Source organism: Phyllobates terribilis, unplaced genomic scaffold (genome assembly GCF_046119375.1).
Source record: "Phyllobates terribilis strain yellow unplaced genomic scaffold, ASM4611937v1 Scaffold_26__1_contigs__length_17865784, whole genome shotgun sequence".
NCBI lineage: Eukaryota > Metazoa > Chordata > Amphibia > Anura > Dendrobatidae > Phyllobates > Phyllobates terribilis.
In genome coordinates, this window is record NW_027362786.1 from 13,118,004 (window position 1) to 13,136,830 (window position 18,827).

The following is an 18,827-nucleotide window of genomic DNA, read 5'->3' on the forward strand; positions in this document are numbered from 1 at the left end:
GGGGAAATGTCAGTGAGCATTCCGATTTCAATTCCAGAGCAATTCGCCCAATGAGTCCTTGATATTTAGTCGTTTTCAGCCAATATTTTGGATTTTTGAAAATTTCACTTTTTTTGTGAAAATATCCACTAAATGAGGGAATAATATGTGTGAGGGTACCCCAGGAGAGTTCCATATGTGTGTGGGTAGAATATATATCCCACGGGGGTAAAATTGAAAAAAGTTGAAAATATTTTTTTTTTGGACTTAGTCCCTTTTCCAGCGTTTATCAGACTTTCAGATAGGGGACATGTCAGTGAGCGTTCCGATTTCAATTCCAGAGCGATTCGCCCAATGAGCCCTTGATATTTAGTCGTTTTCAGCCAATATTTTGGATTTTTGAAAATTTCACTTTTTTTGTGAAAATATCCACTAAATGAGGGAATAATATGTGTGAGGGTACCCCAGGAGAGTTCCAAATGTGTGTGGGTAGAATATACATCCCACGGGGGTAAAATTGAAAAAAGTTGAAAACATTTTTTTTTGGACTTAGTCATTTTTCCGGCGTTTAGCAGACTTTCAGATAGGGAAAATGTCAGTGAGCGTTCCGATTTCAGTTATAGAGCGATTCGCCCAATGAGTCCTTGATATTTAGTTGTTTTCAGCCAATTTTCTGGATTTTTGAAAATTTCACTTTTTTTGTGAAAATATCCACTAAATGAGGGAATAATATGTGTGAGGGTACCCCAGGAGAGTTCCAAATGTGTGTGGGTAGAATATATATCCCAAGTGGGAAAATTGAAAAAAGTTTAAACAATTTTTTTTTTGGACTTAGTCATTTTTCCGGCGTTTATCAGACTTTCAGATAGGGGAAATGTCAGTGAGCGTTCCGATTTCAGTTCCAGAGCGATTCGCCCAATGATTCCTAGACAGTTAGTTGTTTTCAGCCAATTTTCTGGATTTTTGAAAATTTCACTTTTTTGTGAAAATATCCACTAAATGAGGGAATAATATGTGTGAGGGTACCCCAGGAGAGTTCCAAATGTGTGTGTGTAGAATATATATCCCACGGGGGTAAAATTGAAAAAAGTTGAAAAAAAATTTTTTTGGAATTAGTCATTTTTCCGGCGTTTATCAGACTTTCAGATAGGGGAAATGTCAGTGAGGGTTCCGATTTCAGTTCCAGAGCGATTCCCCCAATGAGTCCTTGATATTTAGTTGTTTTCAGCCAATTTTCTGGATTTTTGAAAATTTCACTTTTTTTGTGAAAATATCCACTAAATGAGGGAATAATATGTGTGAGGGTACCCCAGGAGAGTTCCAAATGTGTGTGGGTAGAATATATATCCCAAGGGGGAAAATTGAAATAAGTTTAAACAATTTTTTTTTTGGACTTAGTCATTTTTCCGGCGTTTATCAGACTTTCAGATAGGGGAAATGTCAGTGAGCGTTCCGATTTCAGTTCCAGAGCGATTCGCCCAATGATTCCTAGACAGTTAGTTGTTTTCAGCCAATTTTCTGGATTTTTGAAAATTTCACTTTTTTGTGAAAATATCCACTAAATGAGGGAATAATATGTGTGAGGGTACCCCAGGAGAGTTCCAAATGTGTGTGTGTAGAATATATATCCCACGGGGGTAAAATTGAAAAAAGTTGAAAAAAATTTTTTTTGGAATTAGTCATTTTTCCGGCGTTTATCAGACTTTCAGATAGGGGAAATGTCAGTGAGCATTCCGATTTCAGTTACAGAGCGATTCGCCCAATGAGTCCTTGATATTTAGTCGTTTTCAGCCAATATTTTGGATTTTTGAAAATGTCACTTTTTTGTGAAAATTTCCACTAAATGAGGGAATAATATGTGTGAGGGTACCCCAGGAGAGTTCCAAATGTGTGTGGGTAGAATATATATCCCACGGGGGTAAAATTGAAAAAAGTTGAAACAATTTTTTTTTTGGACTTAGTCCCTTTTCCAGCGTTTATCAGACTTTCAGATAGGGGAAATGTCAGTGAGGGTTCTGATTTCAATTCCAGAGCGATTCGCCCAATGATTCCTAGACAGTTAGTTGTTTTCAGCCAATTTTCTGGATTTTTGAAAATTTCACTTTTTTTGTGAAAATATCCACTAAATGAGGGAATAATATTTTGTGAGGGTACCCCAGGAGAGTTCCAAATGTGTGTGTGTAGAATATATATCCCACGGGGGTAAAATTGAAAAAAGTTGAAAAAAATTTTTTTTGGAATTAGTCATTTTTCCGGCGTTTATCAGACTTTCAGATAGGGGAAATGTCAGTGAGTGTTCCGATTTCAGTTCCAGAGCGATTCGCCCTATGAGTCCTTGATATTTAGTTGTTTTCAGCCAATTTTCTGGTTTTTGAAAATTTCACTTTTTTTGTGAAAATTTCCACTAAATGAGGGAATAATATGTGTGAGGGTACCCCAGGAGAGTTCCAAATGTGTGTGGGTAGAATATATATCCCACGGGGGTAAAATTGAAAAAAGTTGAAACAATTTTTTTTTTTGGACTTATTACCTTTTCCAGCGTTTATTAGACTTTCAGATAGGGGAAATGTCAGTGAGGGTTCTGATTTCAATTCCAGAGCGATTCGCCCAATGAGTCCTTGATATTTAGTCGTTTTCAGCCAATATTTTGGATTTTTGAAAATGTCACTTTTTTGTGAAAATATCCACTAAATGAGGGAATAATATGTGTGAGGGTACCCCAGGAGAGTTCCAAATGTGTGTGGGTTGAATATATATCCCACAGGGGTAAAATTGAAAAAAGTTGAAAACATTTTTTTTTTTGGACTTAGTCATTTTTCCGGCGTTTATCAGACTTTCAGATAGGGGAAATGTCAGTGAGCATTCCGATTTCAGTTACAGAGCGATTCGCCCAATGAGTCCTTGATATTTAGTCGTTTTCAGCCAATATTTTGGATTTTTGAAAATGTCACTTTTTTGTGAAAATTTCCACTAAATGAGGGAATAATATGTGTGAGGGTACCCCAGGAGAGTTCCAAATGTGTGTGGGTAGAATATATATCCCACGGGGGTAAAATTGAAAAAAGTTGAAACAATTTTTTTTTTGGACTTAGTCCCTTTTCCAGCGTTTATCAGACTTTCAGATAGGGGAAATGTCAGTGAGGGTTCTGATTTCAATTCCAGAGCGATTCGCCCAATGAGTCCTTGATAGTTAGTCGTTTTCAGCCAATATTTTGGATTTTTGAAAATGTCACTTTTTTGTGAAAATATCCACTAAATGAGGGAATAATATGTGTGAGGGTACCCCAGGAGAGTTCCAAATGTGTGTGGGTTGAATATATATCCCACAGGGGTAAAATTGAAAAAAGTTGAAAACATTTTTTTTTTTGGACTTAGTCATTTTTCCGGCGTTTATCAGACTTTCAGATAGGGGAAATGTCAGTGAGCATTCCGATTTCAGTTACAGAGCGATTCGCACAATGAGTCCTTGATATTTAGTCGTTTTCAGCCAATATTTTGGATTTTTGAAAATGTCACTTTTTTGTGAAAATATCCACTAAATGAGGGAATAATATGTGTGAGGGTACCCCAGGAGAGTTCCAAATGTGTGTGGGTTGAATATATATCCCACAGGGGTAAAATTGAAAAAAGTTGAAAACATTTTTTTTTTTGGACTTAGTCATTTTTCCGGCGTTTATCAGACTTTCAGATAGGGGAAATGTCAGTGAGCATTCCGATTTCAGTTACAGAGCAATTCGCCCAATGAGTCCTTGATATTTAGTCGTTTTCAGCCAATTTTCTGGATTTTTGAAAATTTCACTTTTTTTGTGAAAATATCCACTAAATGAGGGAATAATATGTGTGAGGGTACCCCAGGAGAGTTCCAAATGTGTGTGGGTAGAATATATATCCCACGGCGGTAAAATTGAAAAAAATTTTTTTTTGTACTTAGTCATTTTTCCGTCATTTATCAGACTTTCAGATAGGGCAAATGTCAGTGAGCGTTCCGATTTCAATTCCATAGCGATTCGCCCAATGAGTCCTTGATATTTAGTCGTTTTCAGCCAATTTTCTGGATTTTTGAAAATTTCACTTTTTTGTGAAAATATCCACTAAATGAGGGAATAATATGTGTGAGGGTACCCCAGGAGAGTTCCAAATGTGTGTGTGTAGAATATATATCCCACGGGGGTAAAATTGAAAAAAGTTGAAAAAAATTTTTTTTGGACTTAGTCATTTTTCCGGCGTTTATCAGACTTTCAGATAGGGGAAATGTCAGTGAGTGTTCCGATTTCAGTTCCAGAGCGATTCGCCCAATGAGTCCTTGATATTTTGTTGTTTTCAGCCAATTTTCTGGATTTTTGAAAATTTCACCTTTTTTGTGAAAATTTCCACTAAATGAGGGAATAATATGTGTGAGGGTACCCCAGGAGAGTTCCATATGTGTGTGGGTAGAATATATATCCCGCGGGGGTAAAATTGAAAAAAGTTGAAAACATTTTTTTTTTGGACTTAGTCCCTTTTCCAGCGTTTATCAGACTTTCAGATAGGGGACATGTCAGTGAGCGTTCCGATTTCAATTCCAGAGCGATTCTCCCAATGAGCCCTTGATATTTAGTCGTTTTCAGCCAATATTTTGGATTTTTGAAAATTTCACTTTTTTTGTGAAAATATCCTCTAAATGAGGGAATAATATGTGTGAGGGTACCCCAGGAGAGTTCCAAATGTGTGTGGGTTGAATATATATCCCACGGGGGTAAAATTGAAAAAAGTTGAAAACATTTTTTTTTTTGGACTTGGTCCCTTTCCCGGCGTTTATCAGACTTTCAGATAGGGGAAATGTCAGTGAGCGTTCCGATTTCAATTCCAGAGCGATTCGCCCAATGAGTCCTTGATATTTAGTCATTTTCTGCCAATATTTTGGATTTTTGAAAATTTCACTTTTTTGTGAAAATATCCACTAAATGAGGGAATAATATGTGTGAAGGTACCCCAGGAGAGTTCCAAATGTGTGTGGGTAGAATATATATCCCACGGGGGTAAAATTGAAAAAAGTTGAAAACATTTTTTTTTGGACTTAGTCATTTTTCCGTCGTTTATCAGACTTTCAGATAGGGGAAATGTCAGTGAGCGTTCCGATTTCAGTTCCAGAGCGATTCGCCCAATGATTCCTAGACAGTTAGTTGTTTTCAGCCAATTTTCTGTATTTTTGAAAATTTCACTTTTTTGTGAAAATATCCACTAAATGAGGGAATAATATGTGTGAGGGTACCCCAGGAGAGTTCCAAATGTGTGTGGGTAGAATATATATCCCACGGGGGTAAAATTGTAAAAAGTTGAAAAAAATTTTTTTGGGACTTAGTCATTTTTCCGTTGTTTATCAGACTTTCGGATAGGGGAAATGTGAGTGAGCATTCCGATTTCAGTTCCAGAGCGATTCGCCCAATGATTCCTAGACAGTTAGTTGTTTTCAGCCAATTTTCTGGATTTTTGGAAATTTCACTTTTTTGTGAAAATATCCACTAAATGAGGGAATAATATGTGTGAGGGTACCCCAGGAGAGTTCCAAATGTGTGCGTGTAGAATATATATCCCACGGGGGTAAAATTGAAAAAAGTTGAAAAAAATTTTTTTTGGACTTAGTCATTTTTCCGGCGTTTATCAGACTTTCAGATAGGGGAAATGTCAGTGAGCGTTCCGATTTCAATTCCTTGATATTTAGTCGTTTTCAGCCAATATTTTGGATTTTTGAAAATTTCACTTTTTTTGTGAAAATATCCACTAAATGAGGGAATAATATGTGTGAGGGTACCCCAGGAGAGTTCCATATGTGTGTGGGTAGAATATATATCCCACGGGGGTAAAATTGAAAAAAGTTGAAAACATTTTTTTTTTGGACTTAGTCCCTTTTCCAGCGTTTATCAGACTTTCAGATAGGGGACATGTCAGTGAGCGTTCCGATTTCAATTCCAGAGCGATTCGCCCAATGAGCCCTTGATATTTAGTCGTTTTCAGCCAATATTTCCGATTTTTGAAAATTTTATTGTTTTTGTGAAAATATCCACTAAATGAGGGAATAATATGTGTGAGGGTACCCCAGGAGAGTTCCAAATGTGTGTGGGTAGAATATATATCCCACGGGGGTAAAATTGAAAAAAGTTGAAACAATTTTTTTTTTGGACTTAGTCATTTTTCCGGCGTTTATCAGACTTTCAGATAGGGGAAATGTCAGTGAGCGTTTCGATTTCAATTCCAGAGCGATTCGCCCAATGAGTCCTTGATATTTAGTCGTTTTCAGCCAATATTTTGGATTTTTGAAAATTTCACTTTTTTTGTGAAAATATCCACTAAATGAGGAAATAATATGTGTGAGGGTACCCCAGGAGAGTTCCAAATGTGTGTGGGTAGAATATATATCCCGCGGGGGTAAAATTGAAAAAAGTTGAAAACATTTTTTTTTTGGACTTAGTCCCTTTTCCAGCGTTTATCAGTCTTTCAGATAGGGGAAATGTCAGTGAGCGTTCCGATTTCAGTTCCAGAGCGATTCGCCCAAATGATTCCTAGACAGTTAGTTGTTTTCAGCCAATTTTCTGGATTTTTGAAAATTTCACTTTTTTTGTGAAAATATCCACTAAATGAGGGAATAATATGTGTGAGGGTACCCCAGGAGAGTTCCAAATGTGTGTGGGTAGAATATATATCCCACGGGGGTAAAATTGAAAAAAGTTTAAACAATTTTTTTTTGGACTTAGTCATTTTTCCGGCGTTTATCAGACTTTCAGATAGGGGAAATGTCAGTGAGCGTTCCGATTTCAGTTCCAGAGCGATTCGCCCAAATGATTCCTAGACAGTTAGTTGTTTTCAGCCAATTTTCTGGATTTTTGAAAATTTCACTTTTTTGTGAAAATATCCACTAAATGAGGGAATAATATGTGTGAGGGTACCCCAGGAGAGTTCCAAATGTGTGTGTGTAGAATATATATCCCACGGGGGTAAAATTGAAAAAAGTTGAAAACATTTTTTTTTGGACTTAGTCATTTTTCCGGCGTTTATCAGACTTTCAGATAGGGGAAATGTCAGTGAGCGTTCCGATTTCAATTCCAGAGCGATTCGCCCAATGAGTCCTTGATATTTAGTCATTTTCTGCGAATATTTTGGATTTTTGAAAATTTCACTTTTTTGTGAAAATATCCACTAAATGAGGGAATAATATGTGTGAAGGTACCCCAGGAGAGTTCCAAATGTGTGTGGGTAGAATATATAGCCCACGGGGGTAAAATTGAAAAAAGTTGAAAACATTTTTTTTTGGACTTAGTCATTTTTCCGTCGTTTATCAGACTTTCAGATAGGGGACATGTCAGTGAGCGTTCCGATTTCAATTCCAGAGCGATTCGCCCAATGAGCCCTTGATATTTAGTCGTTTTCAGCCAATATTTTGGATTTTTGAAAATTTCACTTTTTTTGTGAAAATATCCACTAAATGAGGGAATAATATGTGTGAGGGTACCCCAGGAGAGTTCCAAATGTGTGTGGGTTGAATATATATCCCACGGGGGTAAAATTGAAAAAAGTTGAAAACATATTTTTTTTTGGACTTAGTCCCTTTTCCGGCGTTTATCAGACTTTCAGATAGGGGACATGTCAGTGAGCGTTCCGATTTCAATTCCAGAGCGATTCGCCCAATGAGCCCTTGATATTTAGTCGTTTTCAGCCAATATTTTGGATTTTTGAAAATTTCACTTTTTTTGTGAAAATATCCACTAAATGAGGGAATAATATGTGTGAGGGTACCCCAGGAGAGTTCCAAATGTGTGTGGGTAGAATATATATCCCACGGGGGTAAAATTGAAAAAAGTTTAAACAATTTTTTTTTTGGACTTAGTCATTTTTCCGGCGTTTATCAGACTTTCAGATAGGGGAAATGTCAGTGAGCGTTCCGATTTCAGTTCCAGAGCGATTCGCCCAAATGATTCCTAGACAGTTAGTTGTTTTCAGCCAATTTTCTGGATTTTTGAAAATTTCACTTTTTTTGTGAAAATATCCACTAAATGATGGAATAATATGTGTGAGGGTACCCCAGGAGAGTTCCAAATGTGTGTGGGTAGAATATATATCCCACGGGGGTAAAATTGAAAAAAGTTTAAACAATTTTTTTTTGGACTTAGTCATTTTTCCGGCGTTTATCAGACTTTCAGATAGGGGAAATGTCAGTGAGCGTTCCGATTTCAGTTCCAGAGCGATTCGCCCAAATGATTCCTAGACAGTTAGTTGTTTTCAGCCAATTTTCTGGATTTTTGAAAATTTCACTTTTTTGTGAAAATATCCACTAAATGAGGGAATAATATGTGTGAGGGTACACCAGGAGAGTTCCAAATGTGTGTGTGTAGAATATATATCCCACGGGGGTAAAATTGAAAAAAGTTGAAAACATTTTTTTTTGGACTTAGTCATTTTTCCGGCGTTTATCAGACTTTCAGATTGGGGAAATGTCAGTGAGCGTTCCGATTTCAATTCCAGAGCGATTCGCCCAATGAGTCCTTGATATTTAGTCATTTTCTGCCAATATTTTGGATTTTTGAAAATTTCACTTTTTTGTGAAAATATCCACTAAATGAGGGAATAATATGTGTGAAGGTACCCCAGGAGAGTTCCAAATGTGTGTGGGTAGAATATATAGCCCACGGGGGTAAAATTGAAAAAAGTTGAAAACATTTTTTTTTGGACTTAGTCATTTTTCCGTCGTTTATCAGACTTTCAGATAGGGGAAATGTGAGTGAGCATTCCGATTTCAGTTCCAGAGCATTCCGATTTCAGTTCCAGAGCGATTCGCCCAATGATTCCTAGACAGTTAGTTGTTTTCAGCCAATTTTCTGGATTTTTGGAAATTTCACTTTTTTGTGAAAATATCCACTAAATGAGGGAATAATATGTGTGAGGGTACCCCAGGAGAGTTCCAAATGTGTGCGTGTAGAATATATATCCCACAGGGGTAAAATTGAAAAAAGTTGAAAAAAATTTTTTTTGGACTTAGTCATTTTTCCGGCGTTTATCAGACTTTCAGATAGGGGAAATGTCAGTGAGTGTTCCGATTTCAGTTCTACAGCGATTCGCCCAATGATTCCTTGATATTTAGTTGTTTTCAGCCAATTTTCTGGATTTTTGAAAATTTCACTTTTTTTGTGAAAATTTCCACTAAATGAGGGAATAATATGTGTGAGGGTACCCCAGGAGAGTTCCAAATGTGTGTGGGTAGAATATATATCCCACGGGGGTAAAATTGAAAAAAGTTGAAACAATTTTTTTTTTGGACTTAGTCATTTTTCCGGCGTTTATCAGACTTTCAGATAGGGGAAATGTCAGTGAGCGTTCCGATTTCAATTCCTTGATATTTAGTCGTTTTCAGCCAATATTTTGGATTTTTGAAAATTTCACTTTTTTTGTGAAAATATCCACTAAATGAGGGAATAATATGTGTGAGGGTACCCCAGGAGAGTTCCATATGTGTGTGGGTAGAATATATATCCCACGGGGGTAAAATTTAAAAAAGTTGAAAACATTTTTTTTTTGGACTTAGTCCCTTTTTCAGCGTTTATCAGACTTTCAGATAGGGGACATGTCAGTGAGCGTTCCGATTTCAATTCCAGAGCGATTCGCCCAATGAGCCCTTGATATTTAGTCGTTTTCAGCCAATATTTCCGATTTTTGAAAATTTTACTGTTTTTGTGAAAATATCCACTAAATGAGGGAATAATATGTGTGACGGTACCCCAGGAGAGTTCCAAATGTGTGTGGGTAGAATATATATCCCACGGGGGTAAAATTGAAAAAAGTTGAAACAATTTTTTTTTTGGACTTAGTCATTTTTCCGGCGTTTATCAGACTTTCAGATAGGGGAAATGTCAGTGAGCGTTTCGATTTCAATTCCAGAGCGATTCGCCCAATGAGTCCTTGATATTTAGTCGTTTTCAGCCAATATTTTGGATTTTTGAAAATTTCACTTTTTTTGTGAAAATATCCACTAAATGAGGAAATAATATGTGTGAGGGTACCCCAGGAGAGTTCCAAATGTGTGTGGGTAGAATATATATCCCGCGGGGGTAAAATTGAAAAAAGTTGAAAACATTTTTTTTTTGGACTTAGTCCCTTTTCCAGCGTTTATCAGACTTTCAGATAGGGGACATGTCAGTGAGCGTTCCGATTTCAATTCCAGAGCGATTCGCCCAATGAGCCCTTGATATTTAGTCGTTTTCAGCCAATATTTTGGATTTTTGAAAATTTCACTTTTTTTGTGAAAATATCCACTAAATGAGGGAATAATATGTGTGAGGGTACCCCAGGAGAGTTCCAAATGTGTGTGGGTTGAATATATATCCCACGGGGGTAAAATTGAAAAAAGTTGAAAACATATTTTTTTTTGGACTTAGTCCCTTTTCCGGCGTTTATCAGACTTTCAGATAGGGGACATGTCAGTGAGCGTTCCAATTTCAATTCCAGAGCGATTCGCCCAATGAGCCCTTGATATTTAGTCGTTTTCAGCCAATATTGTGGATTTTTGAAAATTTCACTTTTTTTGTGAAAATATCCACTAAATGAGGGAATAATATGTGTGAGGGTACCCCAGGAGAGTTCCAAATGTGTGTGGGTAGAATATATATCCCACGGGGGTAAAATTGAAAAAAGTTTAAACAATTTTTTTTTTGGACTTAGTCATTTTTCCGGCGTTTATCAGACTTTCAGATAGGGGAAATGTCAGTGAGCGTTCCGATTTCAGTTCCAGAGCGATTCGCCCAAATGATTCCTAGACAGTTAGTTGTTTTCAGCCAATTTTCTGGATTTTTGAAAATTTCACTTTTTTGTGAAAATATCCACTAAATGAGGGAATAATATGTGTGAGGGTACCCCAAGAGAGTTCCAAATGTGTGTGGGTAAAATATATATCCCACGGGGGTAAAATTGAAAAAAGTTGAAAAATGTTTTTTTTTGGATTTAGTCATTTTTGCGTCGTTTATCAGACTTTCAGATAGGGGAAATGTCAGTCAGCGTTCCGATTTCAGTTCCAGAGCGATTCGCCCAATGATTCCTAGACAGTTAGTTGTTTTCAGCCAATTTTCTGGATTTTTGAAAATTTCACTTTTTTTGTGAAAATATCCACTAAATGAGGGAATAATATGTGTGAGGGTACCCCAGGAGAGTTCCAAATGTGTGTGGGTAGAATATATATCCCACGGGGGTAAAATTGAAAAAAGTTTAAACAATTTTTTTTTTGGACTTAGTCATTTTTCCGGCGTTTATCAGACTTTCAGATAGGGGAAATGTCAGTGAGCGTTCCGATTTCAGTTCCAGAGCGATTCGCCCAATGATTCCTAGACAGTTAGTTGTTTTCAGCCAATTTTCTGGATTTTTGAAAATTTCACTTTTTTGTGAAAATATCCACTAAATGAGGGAATAATATGTGTGAGGGTACCCCAGGAGAGTTCCAAATGTGTGTGTGTAGAATATATATCCCACGGGGGTAAAATTGAAAAAAGTTGAAAACATTTTTTTTTTGGACTTAGTCCCTTTTCCAGCTTTTATCAGACTTTCAGATAGGGGACATGTCAGTGAGCGTTCCGATTTCAATTCCAGAGCGATTCGCCCAATGATTCCTAGACAGTTAGTTGTTTTCAGCCAATTTTCTGGATTTTTGAAAATTTCACTTTTTTGTGAAAATATCCACTAAATGAGGGAATAATATGTGTGAGGGTACCCCAGGAGAGTTCCAAATGTGTGTGGGTAGAATATATATCCCACGGGGGTAAAATTGAAAAAAGTTGAAACAATTTTTTTTTTGGACTTAGTCATTTTTCCGGCGTTTATCAGACTTTCAGATAGGGGAAATGTCAGTGAGCGTTTCGATTTCAATTCCAGAGCGATTCGCCCAATGAGTCCTTGATATTTAGTCGTTTTCAGGCAATATTTTGGATTTTTGAAAATTTCACTTTTTTTGTGAAAATATCCACTAAATGAGGAAATAATATGTGTGAGGGTACCCCAGGAGAGTTCCAAATGTGTGTGGGTAGAATATATATCCCACGGGGGTAAAATTGAAAAAAGTTGAAACAATTTTTTTTTTGGACTTAGTCATTTTTCCGGCGTTTATCAGACTTTCAGATAGGGGAAATGTCAGTGAGCGTTTCGATTTCAGTTCCAGAGCGATTCGCCCAATGAGTCCTTGATATTTAGTTGTTTTCAGCCAATTTTCTGGATTTTTGAAAATTTCACTTTTTTTGTGAAAATATCCACTAAATGAGGGAATAATATGTGTGAGAGTACCCCAAGAGAGTTCCAAATGTGTGTGGGTAGAATATATATCCCACGGGGGTAAAATTGAAAAAAGTTGAAAAATTTTTTTTTTTGGATTTAGTCATTTTTCCGTCGTTTATCAGACTTTCAAATAGGGGAAATGTCAGTCAGCGTTCCGATTTCAGTTCCAGAGCGATTCGCCCAATGATTCCTAGACAGTTAGTTGTTTTCAGCCAATTTTCTGGATTTTTGAAATTTCACTTTTTTTGTGAAAATATCCACTAAATGAGGGAATAATATGTGTGAGGGTACCCCAGGAGAGTTCCAAATGTGTGTGGGTAGAATATATATCCCACGGGGGTAAAATTGAAAAAAGTTTAAACAATTTTTTTTTTGGACTTAGTCATTTTTCCGGCGTTTATCAGACTTTCAGATAGGGGAAATGTCAGTGAGCGTTCCGATTTCAGTTCCAGAGCGATTCGCCCAAATGATTCCTAGACAGTTAGTTGTTTTCAGCCAATTTTCTGGATTTTTGAAAATTTCACTTTTTTGTGAAAATATCCACTAAATGAGGGAATAATATGTGTGAGGGTACCCCAGGAGAGATCCAAATGTGTGTGTGTAGAATATATATCCCACGGGGGTAAAATTGAAAAAAGTTTAAACAATTTTTTTTTTGGACTTAGTCATTTTTCCGGCGTTTATCAGACTTTCAGATAGGGGAAATGTCAGTGAGCGTTCCGATTTCAATTCCAGAGCGATTCGCCCACTGAGTCCTTGATATTTAGTTGTTTTCAGCCAATTTTCTGGATTTTTGAAAATTTCACTTTTTTTGTGAAAATATCCACTAAATGAGGGAATAATATGTGTGAGGGTACCCCAAGAGAGTTCCAAATGTGTGTGGGTAGAATATATATCCCACGGGGGTAAAATTGAAAAAAGTTGAAAAAATTTTTTTTTTGGATTTAGTCATTTTTCCGTCGTTTATCAGACTTTCAGATAGGGGAAATGTCAGTCAGCGTTCCGATTTCAGTTCCAGAGCGATTCGCCCAATGATTCCTAGACAGTTAGTTGTTTTCAGCCAATTTTCTGGATTTTTGAAAATTTCACTTTTTTGTGAAAATATCCACTAAATGAGGGAATAATATGTGTGAAGGTACCCCAGGAGAGTTCCAAATGTGTGTGGGTAGAATATATATCCCACGGGGGTAAAATTGAAAAAAGTTGAAAACATTTTTTTTTGGACTTAGTCATTTTTCCGTCGTTTATCAGACTTTCAGATAGGGGAAATGTCAGTGAGCGTTCCGATTTCAGTTCCAGAGCGATTCGCCCAATGATTCCTAGACAGTTAGTTGTTTTCAGCCAATTTTCTGGATTTTTGAAAATTTCACTTTTTTGTGAAAATATCCACTAAATGAGGGAATAATATGTGTGAGGGTACCCCAGGAGAGTTCCAAATGTGTGTGTGTTGAATATATATCCCACGGGGGTAAAATTGAAAAAAGTTGAAAACATTTTTTTTTTGGACTTAGTCCCTTTTCCAGCGTTTATCAGACTTTCAGATAGGGGACATGTCAGTGAGCGTTCCGATTTCAATTCCAGAGCGATTCGCCCAATGAGCCCTTGATATTTAGTCATTTTCAGCCAATATTTTGGATTTTTGAAAATTTCACTTTTTTTGTGAAAATATCCACTAAATGAGGGAATAATATGTGTGAGAGTACCCCAGGAGAGTTCCAAATGTGTGTGTGTAGAATATATATCCCAAGGGGGTAAAATTGAAAAAAGTTGAAAACATTTTTTTTTGGATTTAGTCATTTTTGCGTCGTTTATCAGACTTTCAGATAGGGGAAATGTCAGTCAGCGTTCCGATTTCAGTTCCAGAGCGATTCGCCCAATGATTCCTAGACAGTTAGTTGTTTTCAGCCAATTTTCTGGATTTTTGAAAATTTCACTTTTTTTGTGAAAATATCCACTAAATGAGGGAATAATATGTGTGAGGGTACCCCAGGAGAGTTCCAAATGTGTGTGGGTAGAATATATATCCCACGGGGGTAAAATTGAAAAAAGTTTAAACAATTTTTTTTTTGGACTTAGTCATTTTTCCGGCGTTTATCAGACTTTCAGATAGGGGAAATGTCAGTGAGCGTTCCGATTTCAGTTCCAGAGCGATTCGCCCAATGATTCCTAGACAGTTAGTTGTTTTCAGCCAATTTTCTGGATTTTTGAAAATTTCACTTTTTTGTGAAAATATCCACTAAATGAGGGAATAATATGTGTGAGGGTACCCCAGGAGAGTTCCAAATGTGTGTGTGTAGAATATATTTCCCACGGGGGTAAAATTGAAAAAAGTTGAAAACATTTTTTTTTTGGACTTAGTCATTTTTCCGGCGTTTATCAGACTTTCAGATAGTGGAAATGTCAGTGAATGTTCCGATTTCAGTTCCAGAGCGATTCGCCCAATGAGTCCTTGATATTTTGTTGTTTTGAGCCAATTTTCTGGATTTTTGAAAATTTCACTTTTTTTGTGAAAATTTCCACTAAATGAGGGAATAATATGTGTGAGGGTACCCCAGGAGAGTTCCAAATGTGTGTGGGTAGAATATATATCCCACGGGGGTAAAATTGAAAAAAGTTGAAACAATTTTTTTTTTGGACTTAGTCATTTTTCCGGCGTTTATCAGACTTTCAGATAGGGGAAATGTCAGTGAGCATTCCGATTTCAATTCCAGAGCAATTCGCCCAATGAGTCCTTGATATTTAGTCGTTTTCAGCCAATATTTTGGATTTTTGAAAATTTCACTTTTTTTGTGAAAATATCCACTAAATGAGGGAATAATATGTGTGAGGGTACCCCAGGAGAGTTCCATATGTGTGTGGGTAGAATATATATCCCACGGGGGTAAAATTGAAAAAAGTTGAAAATATTTTTTTTTTGGACTTAGTCCCTTTTCCAGCGTTTATCAGACTTTCAGATAGGGGACATGTCAGTGAGCGTTCCGATTTCAATTCCAGAGCGATTCGCCCAATGAGCCCTTGATATTTAGTCGTTTTCAGCCAATATTTTGGATTTTTGAAAATTTCACTTTTTTTGTGAAAATATCCACTAAATGAGGGAATAATATGTGTGAGGGTACCCCAGGAGAGTTCCAAATGTGTGTGGGTAGAATATACATCCCACGGGGGTAAAATTGAAAAAAGTTGAAAACATTTTTTTTTGGACTTAGTCATTTTTCCGGCGTTTAGCAGACTTTCAGATAGGGAAAATGTCAGTGAGCGTTCCGATTTCAGTTATAGAGCGATTCGCCCAATGAGTCCTTGATATTTAGTTGTTTTCAGCCAATTTTCTGGATTTTTGAAAATTTCACTTTTTTTGTGAAAATATCCACTAAATGAGGGAATAATATGTGTGAGGGTACCCCAGGAGAGTTCCAAATGTGTGTGGGTAGAATATATATCCCAAGTGGGAAAATTGAAAAAAGTTTAAACAATTTTTTTTTTGGACTTAGTCATTTTTCCGGCGTTTATCAGACTTTCAGATAGGGGAAATGTCAGTGAGCGTTCCGATTTCAGTTCCAGAGCGATTCGCCCAATGATTCCTAGACAGTTAGTTGTTTTCAGCCAATTTTCTGGATTTTTGAAAATTTCACTTTTTTGTGAAAATATCCACTAAATGAGGGAATAATATGTGTGAGGGTACCCCAGGAGAGTTCCAAATGTGTGTGTGTAGAATATATATCCCACGGGGGTAAAATTGAAAAAAGTTGAAAAAAAATTTTTTTGGAATTAGTCATTTTTCCGGCGTTTATCAGACTTTCAGATAGGGGAAATGTCAGTGAGGGTTCCGATTTCAGTTCCAGAGCGATTCCCCCAATGAGTCCTTGATATTTAGTTGTTTTCAGCCAATTTTCTGGATTTTTGAAAATTTCACTTTTTTTGTGAAAATATCCACTAAATGAGGGAATAATATGTGTGAGGGTACCCCAGGAGAGTTCCAAATGTGTGTGGGTAGAATATATATCCCAAGGGGGAAAATTGAAATAAGTTTAAACAATTTTTTTTTTGGACTTAGTCATTTTTCCGGCGTTTATCAGACTTTCAGATAGGGGAAATGTCAGTGAGCGTTCCGATTTCAGTTCCAGAGCGATTCGCCCAATGATTCCTAGACAGTTAGTTGTTTTCAGCCAATTTTCTGGATTTTTGAAAATTTCACTTTTTTGTGAAAATATCCACTAAATGAGGGAATAATATGTGTGAGGGTACCCCAGGAGAGTTCCAAATGTGTGTGTGTAGAATATATATCCCACGGGGGTAAAATTGAAAAAAGTTGAAAAAAAATTTTTTTGGAATTAGTCATTTTTCCGGCGTTTATCAGACTTTCAGATAGGGGAAATGTCAGTGAGCATTCCGATTTCAGTTACAGAGCGATTCGCCCAATGAGTCCTTGATATTTAGTCGTTTTCAGCCAATATTTTGGATTTTTGAAAATGTCACTTTTTTGTGAAAATTTCCACTAAATGAGGGAATAATATGTGTGAGGGTACCCCAGGAGAGTTCCAAATGTGTGTGGGTAGAATATATATCCCACGGGGGTAAAATTGAAAAAAGTTGAAACAATTTTTTTTTTGGACTTAGTCCCTTTTCCAGCGTTTATCAGACTTTCAGATAGGGGAAATGTCAGTGAGGGTTCTGATTTCAATTCCAGAGCGATTCGCCCAATGAGTCCTTGATATTTAGTCGTTTTCAGCCAATATTTTGGATTTTTGAAAATGTCACTTTTTTGTGAAAATATCCACTAAATGAGGGAATAATATGTGTGAGGGTACCCCAGGAGAGTTCCAAATGTGTGTGGGTTGAATATATATCCCACAGGGGTAAAATTGAAAAAAGTTGAAAACATTTTTTTTTTTGGACTTAGTCATTTTTCCGGGGTTTATCAGACTTTCAGATAGGGGAAATGTCAGTGAGCATTCCGATTTCAGTTACAGAGCGATTCGCCCAAAGAGTCCTTGATATTTAGTCGTTTTCAGCCAATATTTTGGATTTTTGAAAATGTCACTTTTTTGTGAAAATATCCACTAAATGAGGGAATAATATGTGTGAGGGTACCCCAAGAGAGTTCCAAATGTGTGCGGGTAGAATATATATCCCACGGGGGTAAAATTGAAAAAAGTTGAAAAATTTTTTTTTTTGGATTTAGTCATTTTTCCGTCGTTTATCAGACTTTCAGATAGGGGAAATGTCAGTCAGCGTTCTGATTTCAGTTCCAGAGCGATTCGCCCAATGATTCCTAGACAGTTAGTTGTTTTCAGCCAATTTTCTGGATTTTTGAAAATTTCACTTTTTTTGTGAAAATATCCACTAAATGAGGGAATAATATTTTGTGAGGGTACCCCAGGAGAGTTCCAAATGTGTGTGTGTAGAATATATATCCCACGGGGGTAAAATTGAAAAAAGTTGAAAAAAATTTTTTTTGGAATTAGTCATTTTTCCGGCGTTTATCAGACTTTCAGATAGGGGAAATGTCAGTGAGTGTTCCGATTTCAGTTCCAGAGCGATTCGCCCTATGAGTCCTTGATATTTAGTTGTTTTCAGCCAATTTTCTGGTTTTTGAAAATTTCACTTTTTTTGTGAAAATTTCCACTAAATGAGGGAATAATATGTGTGAGGGTACCCCAGGAGAGTTCCAAATGTGTGTGGGTAGAATATATATCCCACGGGGGTAAAATTGAAAAAAGTTGAAACAATTTTTTTTTTTGGACTTATTACCTTTTCCAGCGTTTATTAGACTTTCAGATAGGGGAAATGTCAGTGAGGGTTCTGATTTCAATTCCAGAGCGATTCGCCCAATGAGTCCTTGATATTTAGTCGTTTTCAGCCAATATTTTGGATTTTTGAAAATGTCACTTTTTTGTGAAAATATCCACTAAATGAGGGAATAATATGTGTGAGGGTACCCCAGGAGAGTTCCAAATGTGTGTGGGTTGAATATATATCCCACAGGGGTAAAATTGAAAAAAGTTGAAAACATTTTTTTTTTTGGACTTAGTCATTTTTCCGGCGTTTATCAGACTTTCAGATAGGGGAAATGTCAGTGAGCATTCCGATTTCAGTTACAGAGCGATTCGCCCAATGAGTCCTTGATATTTAGTCGTTTTCAGCCAATATTTTGGATTTTTGAAAATGTCACCTTTTTGTGAAAATTTCCACTAAATGAGGGAATAATATGTGTGAGGGTACCCCAGGAGAGTTCCAAATGTGTGTGGGTAGAATATATATCCCACGGGGGTAAAATTGAAAAAAGTTGAAACAATTTTTTTTTTGGACTTAGTCCCTTTTCCAGCGTTTATCAGACTTTCAGATAGGGGAAATGTCAGTGAGGGTTCTGATTTCAATTCCAGAGCGATTCGCCCAATGAGTCCTTGATAGTTAGTCGTTTTCAGCCAATATTTTGGATTTTTGAAAATGTCACTTTTTTGTGAAAATATCCACTAAATGAGGGAATAATATGTGTGAGGGTACCCCAGGAGAGTTCCAAATGTGTGTGGGTTGAATATATATCCCACAGGGGTAAAATTGAAAAAAGT